The sequence below is a fragment of the Gymnoscopelus braueri genome (genome assembly GCF_963280865.1).
Source record: "Gymnoscopelus braueri genome assembly, chromosome: 19".
NCBI classification, from domain to species: domain Eukaryota; kingdom Metazoa; phylum Chordata; class Actinopteri; order Myctophiformes; family Myctophidae; genus Gymnoscopelus; species Gymnoscopelus braueri.
The window spans coordinates 29,842,884-29,852,275 of record NC_137621.1 but is presented as its reverse complement, the minus strand read 5'-3'; positions in this window follow the sequence as shown (position 1 = coordinate 29,852,275).

Sequence of the window (9,392 nt, the reverse complement as noted above, 5' to 3'; positions counted from 1 at the left end):
TCGAGTGGATTACTGTTGTAAACATGAGAGGCGGCTGATGGAAGAGGAGATGCCCAAAGGGGGTTTGTTGGCTTGTTTCAAACAGCCAGCCCGCTAGTCAGTCAGTCAGTCAGTCAGTCAGTTAGTCTGTCTGTCTCTTTGTTTGTGTGAAATCTGCCACGGAGACTGAAGCAGCACAAAGGGGATTAGAGTGTTTGACAAACAACGCCACGGCACTCTTTCCTCCTCATTCCTTCACCCGTACGTACCCCTGCCTCCAATTACAGCAGGGGAGGGGACTTTTATCCATCCAATCAGGACACTTCTTTGCAAGTTAGATTAGGTCTCTGAGGATGAGGGAACGGTGATAGAGGGCTGCTAGTCAAGTAGCATCACCCACCAACCACGCACAACAGATATGTGCACTCAGGCCATCCTTGTACTAAGATTGTTAGCGGGGTTCCGCTAACTCTGTAGCAAAGCTAACCATCTCTCTTCATGCCTGTTATGCATTAAAACAATTACTACTGTAATTCACATCAATATCACTACGTCTAAGTCTATTGATGATTGAGATGGCCTGGGCGAACCTTGTTACAGAAAGCATTATACAATGTTCTTCTATGTTTGGTTCGATGATGCTCTAAACATTTTGTCATCTAAGCTGTTGTGTAAAGAATCATCTGGTAGCTATCATTCAAGACATCAATTTGTTTTCCTATCTTCTGTCAACAGTTTTAAACCACTAAAGGGGGCTTCACTTTAGCTCACGATCAAATGAAAGGAAACCCCCTATACACAGTAAAAATCTTTTATCCGATTCAAATGCACACTGGATGGTACTGTGCACATTGAAGGACTTTATACACATACGTTGAGAGAGTATATGGAGTTACCACCATATACAACACACTCCTCTCTCTGAAGACAATAAGAACCGATTATGTAAAATTGTGATGGGACGAAGGGGGGGAGGGGGGTCGCGTCATTATGGAACAAGTTGTATTTTGTAGTTGAAGATCCTTTTTAGGTTATTTTTGCTCGTCTGTTCTGTGCTGCATGCGTGTGTACGAGGGTGTTTCAGCTTTTTGTTCTCGGTGTGTTCCAATGATCTAGCGTGAAAACCTTTAACAGAAAGAAATGCTGCATTTTTCAGTCCTCTGGTGATTATTGTACTACGTACCCCTCCCCTGATTCGACTGTAAAACTAAAACCTAGTATTGCCTAATATTATTATTATTATTATTATTATTAATGATGTAGTCCTTTTTATGGGCTAATGTTTTCTATTTGTGGTCATGTGTAACAATAATAAGCTTATTGAATAAAGAAATGAGAGTTCTTACACCGTGACTCCATGTTGCTCTTTCGGTACAGTAGGTCAGCGGTTCTCAAACCTTTTCATGTCAAGGACCCCCAAAATGATATTGTACAATGGGGGTATAAATGAAGCCACTGGTTCTCAAAGTGGGGTCCGGGGACCCCCAGAGGTCCTTGGGGGGGTTCCAGGGGGTCCCCAGCAAAAGTAGTCAACATGTTATCACAATCATTTTAACCACATTTTAACCACTTTATCCATGTATACATTTTTTAAAAATATCGAAAATGTTTGGAAAATGCTGAATACGCTGAAGACTACACACATACAGTACACAGACTACACACATGCAGTACACAGACTACACACATACAGTACACAGACTACACACATACAGTACACAGACACACCACCATCAAACATGTCCTTCTTTCCTGTGGGTTAGTGTCAGGTTACTATAATGAATTCTACAGCTATGCTGGTCGGTCCCTGATGACCTGCACTGTTGCCTCTATCATCGACTGTGTGTGTGTGTGTGTGTGTGTGTGTGTGTGTGTGTGTGTGTGTGTGTGTGTGGGGGTGTGCGTGCGTGCGTGTGCGTGTGCGTGTGCGTGTGCGTGTGCGTGTGCGTGTGCGTGTGCGTGTGCGTGTGCGTGTGTGTGTGTGTGTGTTTCTGTGATCCAACCCATTTGAGATGTGTGGTTTTTCTGTAAAATGAGAATTGTATGCCAGTATTCCTTTTGTGAGTGTGTGTGTGTCCCGTGTGTGTGTCCCGTGTGTTTGTGTGTGTGTTTGTGTGTGTGTGTGTGTGTGTGTGTGTGTGTCTGTGTGTGTGTGTGTGTGTGTGTGTGTGTGTGTGTGTGTGTGTGTGTGTGTGTGTGTGTGTGTGCAGTGTGCAGGGCCGGATTTATAGGAGTTGAGGCCCGTGGGCTAGAGTAATTTTCGAGGCACCCCTGGCGCGCATGCACGCGCGATGCTTGCCCCCTTTTTTGCGGTTCTGGGCGGATTGGGTTCGTTTTTTTCGCGGTTCTGGGCGGATTGGGTTCGTTTTTTTTTTCTCCAGTTTTTGGTTTTTGGCATAAAAAAAAAAAACTTACCAAAAAAATCGGAGGCCCCCCCAGTTGGAGGCCCGTGGGGCTGCAGCCCACCCTAGCCCAACGGTAAGTCCGCCCCTGTGTGTGTGTGTGTGTGTGTATGTGTGTCTGTCTCCGTCCTGTGACTCTTTCATCTGCCTCGTCTACAGTATGTGCACGTGTGTGCTTCCACACAAAACTGTTTTGCATGTGTACTGACTTGCATGAACATTTCATGCATGCGTGTGTGTGTGTGTGTGTGTGTGTGTGTGTGTGTGTGTGTGTGTGTGTGTGTGTGTGTGTGTGTGTGTGTTACCACTGTATGTCAAAACAGCGGTACACAGTACACCTTATCCCATTTTAACTATAATGTAGATCCAAAAATGCCAAGTGAGCTTCTGAGATCTACAAGCTCACAATGCATCGCTGTGACGCGTTATATACCCGTGAGCTTATTCTATTGTCGGTGCGCAACACTGGTGCACACACAACAAAGTATAAATCAGGCTTAAAGGTAGGATAAGTGATACTTTTGGGTTAGAAGTTAGAACAAAACATTTTTTGTTAAAAAGTTAAACCTCTATATTTTGATAAGAAATAAATCATTGCTATAGAGTGTTCAATAACAAGGGTCTGCCTGTCTTTCAAGCTCTTCAATAAACAGAGAATACTTTTTCAAGCTGGTTGCCAATTTCAGCCAATCAGCTTCAATTTGATAGTGTTCCAGTTCCAATTTTGTCTGCTCACTTTTTTGCGCCATCACTTCCCATTTCACACGTTTATCCCGTATCCTGTATGACTTCTTTCTCCTGATTGGATAAAATTGGTATCCCGATCTGAAAATGCATTTTCAGTTTACTAAAGAGCTGGAGACACGGGGGGAACCTCTGTTAACGCTCTCTAGCAATGATTACTATCAGAATATAGAGCTATTTAACACACATTTTAACAAAACAAAATCACTTGCTGCACCTTTCATTAAATGGTTCGTGATCATTCATGCTCTGTGTTTGTGTGTTTGCACGACACCAATTACAGTGGAGCACCGCGCCGTGGTGCATGCATGTGTGTCTTTCAGCATCTTTCAGTCTGTCTATCTTTCAGCACCAAGGAGCACAGGGCTGTGATATGAGGCCACACTGTAACATCCTGAGTGTTCATTTAACTCTGAGAGTGTACAGTCAGAATGACATTACCCCCTCAGGATTTCGATGTGTGTAGGGTGGGAGTGCAGATGGTGGACAGAGACCCGAGGACAGCCAGTCTGTGCATGATTCACACCCTCCTTCTCTCTCTCCCTCTCTCTCTCTCTCTCTCTCTCTCTCTCTCTCTCTCTCTCTCTCTCTCTCTCTCGCTCTCTCTCTCTCTGCTCACTCTCCTAGCCATTCTTTCTATTTTTTGGCCTGCCTCAGCCTTTCTCTCTGCCTGCCACCCCCCTCTCATCTCATCTCGTCTGGTCTCATGGCCTCTCTCTCTCTCTCTCTCTCTCTCTCTCTCTCTCTCTCTCTCTCTCTCTCTCTCTCTCTCTCTCTCTCCTGAGTGGCCCAGAAAACATGGTGGTGTGGGAGGGGTTGTAGGGTAGCGAATTCTGCAGGAGGCAACAAAAAATGTCCATACTGTATGCACGGCTCTATTTTTGTGACTGTGTGCAGAGCTGTGTGTGGTTGCGTGTTTGTGTGTGCCTGTGTGCGTGCGTGCGTGCATGCATGCATGAGTGTGTGTGTGTATGTTTGTGTGTGTGTGTGTGTGTGTGTGTGTGTGTATGTTTGTGTGTGTGTGTGTGTGTGTATGTTTGTGTGTGTGTAAGTGAATATTTAAGCGTTTGTGTGCGGATATGTTGTTTTGTGTGCTCATGTTTATGTGTTTGTGTTTTGTGTTTATGCATTTTTGCCTGTGCGTGCATTAGTGCGTGTGTGCGTGCATCACACATGGAGCTGTACAGGGGGAAGCTACAGACACCTCCAAAGACTGACGCTGAACCGCACAAAGGGCTTATTGTCCACAGCTCCGCTTTTATCTCCTCAACCCTTCGCCTCCATCATTCTACTTACAGCCGTCTCACTAGCCTCCATACAGGCCTTAACACATGGGGAAAGAGGATTTGGGCCTGGTCCACTCATATGCTCATGGAGCTCCATTTCTTCCCAGAGGGATAAAGAGCCAAAATGGGTCACAGGCCTAGGGCTGGGGCTGGGGCTGGGGCTGGGGCTGGGGCTGGGGCTGGGGCTGGGGCTGGGGCTGGGTAGGACTGGCTTTCAATTTATCCATTATGGCTGATGACAGAGTGAGCATCTCTGTCACTAGAAAACACGTTACAGCTTCTGTCGACATTCCGGATCAATTGGATCATTCTTCTGCAATGGAAGGCTGTCATGTCCAAGACTACTAAAGGGAGTAATCTAAAGTTTGAAAATGAACCGCCGTTCTTGTTTACATTGTCATTGCGAGAGGTTTGTCTGCAATTCAAAAGATTAACTTGGCCGATCGTTGCGAGGCCTTGTGTATTTTGGCACCCCAACAGCCACTGTGCCCAGTGCACGAACAAGCTGGCTTCCTACCCCCACCTGCTGCAACCCACATTTCTTTGGTTTCCAACCCACACAGTAAAAATCCTCAGTGTTCATTTATCCACTTGTAACCAAATGGTCCCTTACGGGTCCATTTGGTTACATTTGTCAGAGTTAAAGTAACACTCAGGATTTTACAGGGCACAATTGAACAGACCTGCAGCTCAGGGGGATGTGTCCTGGTGCCTTAAAGAGATAGTTCACCCTGAAAATGACATTTTCTTCTATCGATTAGTCACCTCATGGAGACTTGAATTCATGGATATTTTGTTTGTTTGTGTCACATTCCTATAAGCCAATAATTTGATGACCGGCAGCGGTTCCAGTAGGAGACACAAAGAGTCTCCTTTGTGTCTCCTTCCGGAACCGCTGCCTACCGGTCCGCTGGTTATCAAATTATTGTCTTAGGAATGCGACAAAAATTATATCCATGAATTAAAGTCTCCATGGGGTGACTAATTGATAGAAAACTAGAAAAAGTGCTCCTCGGAGCACAGGTCTCCGCCAGGTCAGGTAGGCTATTGTGGCCTCCTGGTGGCGCTATAATAGGCCAACGTGAAAAGGGTGCCATGTCTTCTTAGGCCTTGCACGACAATCGGACACTGACTGCATTCATGATTTGAGGCATTTTGTTAAAAACATTTGTTTCGCTAAATTAGACCTGTTGGTGGCGCTATAACAGGCCAATGTTAAAAGGGTGGCATTTGTTCCTCAACATGTGCGTGCAAAGTTTGAGCGCAATTGGACGCTGCGTTCATGATTTGCGGAATGTTGTTCAAAACAAGCCAATAATGCAAACTTTAGATGTCAATCTTAGCCAATCAGTATGGAATATGAAAAATCAAACACATCCGTCGTGATCACATGACTATAGAGATCATGTGTACCGATTTGCGTGAAATTTGGATAAAATTGGAAGGAGTAGTATAAAATAATGTGTTTTACATAAGTCGGCCTCCTGGTGGCGCTATAAAAGGCAGATGTGAAAAATGCAGGGCAAAGGTTTTTCCTTGACCTCTAGGGAGTGTGCATACAAAGTTTTACACGGATCGGTGCAGTTATAGGTAAAAACACGAATCGGCCTATTATAGCGCCACCATGAGGCTGATTTGACAAAATTCAAATGGTAGTTCTTCCTCGGCCTAATGGGACTGTGCGTGCAAAATTTCACGGAAATTGCATGCGGTGTTCATTATTTTAGGCATTTTGTTCAAAACGGAGCACTCCTGCAAACTTTGGAAGACATTTTTAGCCAATCAGGATGGAATATGAGAAATCTGAAAGACCAGTTTCGTTTAATGACTATAGAGATACTTTGTACCGATTTGCGTGACTTTTGGACAAAATCTGTAGGAGTACTGTCAAAAAATGTGTTTTGCACAAATCGGCCCCCTGGTGGCGCTATAAAAGGCCCATGAGAAGAATTTGGGGCAAAGGTTCTGAATTGGCATCCAGGGAATGTGTGTGCACAGTTTCGCTGCGATCAAGACAACGGTGCCAGAGATTAGCTGGTCACAGACGGACGGACACACGGACACACGGACACAAGGACGGACGGACGGACGGACGGACGGACGGACGGACGGGGTGTAAAACATACTGGCCCTCATTTATCAACGGAGTTCATAAACCGGCTTATATTTTTCCATATATTCGGCCGTACACCAACGTCGAAGTCACATTTATCAATAAATCCTACACAGCCAATCCTGGCGTACATCAGGTCGGAGCTTTGATAAATCTCACGTCTGAAAACGAGCGTCATTTAAATAACACGCCCTTAAATATTCTGGAAACACCCCGATTTTACGACATGAAGAACCGAAAAGAAAGAGTTTGGCCGGCTCGCCTCGCCTCGCTGCCTGTCAAGTCACACACACACACACCGACACGCACACGCACACACATCTCTCTCTCTCTCTCTCTCTCTCACTCACACACACACACACACACACACACACACACACGCCCAACTGTGTTTTTCATGTAATCCGTACCGTAGCGGTACAATCTTTGTCACGTAGGCTTGTAGCCTACATGAATGATTATGATACCAATCACATAGCCATGAATGGAATACGTTTGTATATTAATTTATTTAACCCATACCGAGCAGTGCACAAGCAGTCATGTAGGATATTCCCCGTGAGACTCGGACGGGCGGCAGTGATTCCCGTACCACCACGTTAATAAGAGATTGGAGCGTCGGGTTTATATCCTTAACCCAGCCAGGTTGTAGTCTTCAAAACTCTCTATGACATAACTCCATAACATAGGACAAGCTACTGTAAGTTTGTACACCTCACTGTCCATGAAAAGATCGTCGGGAGTCCCGAAAATGCGCTCGCAGAAGCGCTGTATATTTTGAAAATAGCAGATCTACAAGCTCACAACGCGTCGCGATGCGACCCGTTTTTGAGCTTGCAATTTTAAAATAGCCAATGCAACTGATCACTGTTAAAGCAGTTTGTTTAAATTACTTTATAAAATGTTATATTTTCACAGGGATTATTTATTAGTGTAGATATACATTTAGGAGTGGATTATGTGTCCAGATGCCTGTCAGACAGTCAGACAATTCTGCTCCGCAGGTCTAGAATGGAATAAACGTGCAGCCAACGTCAACAACTGGTCTCGAACAGACGTGAGATCTCAGCCTACGGTAGGATGAAGCCCAAGTCAGGATATATTGATAAATGCCGAAAGGTGCGGTGATCTCGCCGTACGCCCATTATTTGGGCTGCACCGCGTTGATAAATGAGGGCCAGTCTCTCGCCATGCCTTTCGGCCTGGCAGAGACAAAAAGCATTGTTTTTTGGTGACCGATCCCTTTAAATGGCACAGGTGCTGTGATCAAATACATCTGTGACACATGCTGTTCCCTATTTATTCTCTCTTCCCTCGCTATGCTGTCCTGATAAAAGCCAGGAATGCGTAAATGTATTATAAAGGAAAAAAAGAAAGAAAGCGGGAAAACAGGCTATAGAGGCTACAGTAACAAATGAGGTCTGTCTACATTCCCGGCTGAGAGCTGGTCCTGACATTTCACTGGGTTGGCTTCACTGAGCTGAGAGTTCCTTTTCTGGACCTCATTTTCCACCTGGCTCCTCTCTGATATACTGTACTGCATTGGTTCTCAAAGTGGGGTCCGAGGACCCCCATGTGTCCTTGGCGGGGTACCAGGGGGTCACTATCATTTTAACCACTTTAACCATGGTGACTTTATACAAGCTCATAGCGTGGCACAGAGTGCCGCGCTATGAGCTTGCAGATCTGCTATTTTTGAAAAATCTTGAAAATGTGCGCAAATCTTTGAATATATATATTTTTAAAGGCAACATTTGTAACTCAAATCTTTGCTTCTGGGGGTCCCTGGAACAAAATATTTTGAGATGGGGGTCCGTGGCCAAATACAAATCATTTTGGGGGTCCTTGACAATGTATGAGGGCAGCACACACCATCTATATTGTGTCGTCCAGATTGATTTCTAGAATAGAATCTAAATGACTAATGGTTACCTGCCTGCCAACATATGTGTAGCTCATAGATTAGTCAAGCTAACCAGCCGCAGCAGAAATTGGCTGGTAACTACTGTTAATTTCCCCATCCAGGATATATGTGCTGTACACACCCTAAGTGGTTGGAAATACACTACATCTTAAAATAAACCGGCTACAGGGCCTGATAAATGAGACAGCAGGCTACCAGTTATCCTGCTGCAGCCACAGCTGAGAGCTCACCCTGACATTTTTATGGGGTTGGCTTCACTGAGCTAATAGCTACTTCTCGAGAGCTAATATCCCACCAAGGTAGTTTTCCTTGGCTTCACACCGCTGTCACAGTGGGGTTGGGGTTGGTTCGAGGGGAGACTCTGAACTCGATCTATTTTGCAGATTTTTTGTATTGTCACTCGGAATGCAAATGTGCCTCCTTTATACAAGGAGAACACCATTCGTGACCCCAGTTTTCAGGGAAATGTCATTCAAATCCCATGAGATTTTAAAAAGGCATGGTTATGAAAATTGGGTTATTTCTTCATTCAACAGCAGATGTAGTATATACACTCTGATTGGAACATATGCTGTCTCTTTCTTCTCCTGTTTGCCCAATTACACCTGATGTGTTGGCTGGTGGTATCCTCATGCCCCCCCCCCACCCCACCGGCGAAAGTGTATATGAAGATGGATCTGTGGCACATGGTAGCTTTGTTCGTTTGCAATTTACACAACCCTCACACACACACTCGCACACACACAATAATATGATCTCCTGATCAATCTTTGTTACAAATCTGGTCGTTGGCACTACAAACAGCTCACCTTAATCGTTTATTTCTTTGTGTGTCCATCATTGTTTGTTCGTGTTCTTTTTTAGTTGCCTTGCACTCCTGGTTTCCGACACCAAAACTTGAATACCAGGACTCGGACAACTGCATTCTTCTTTGCAATAAAAAA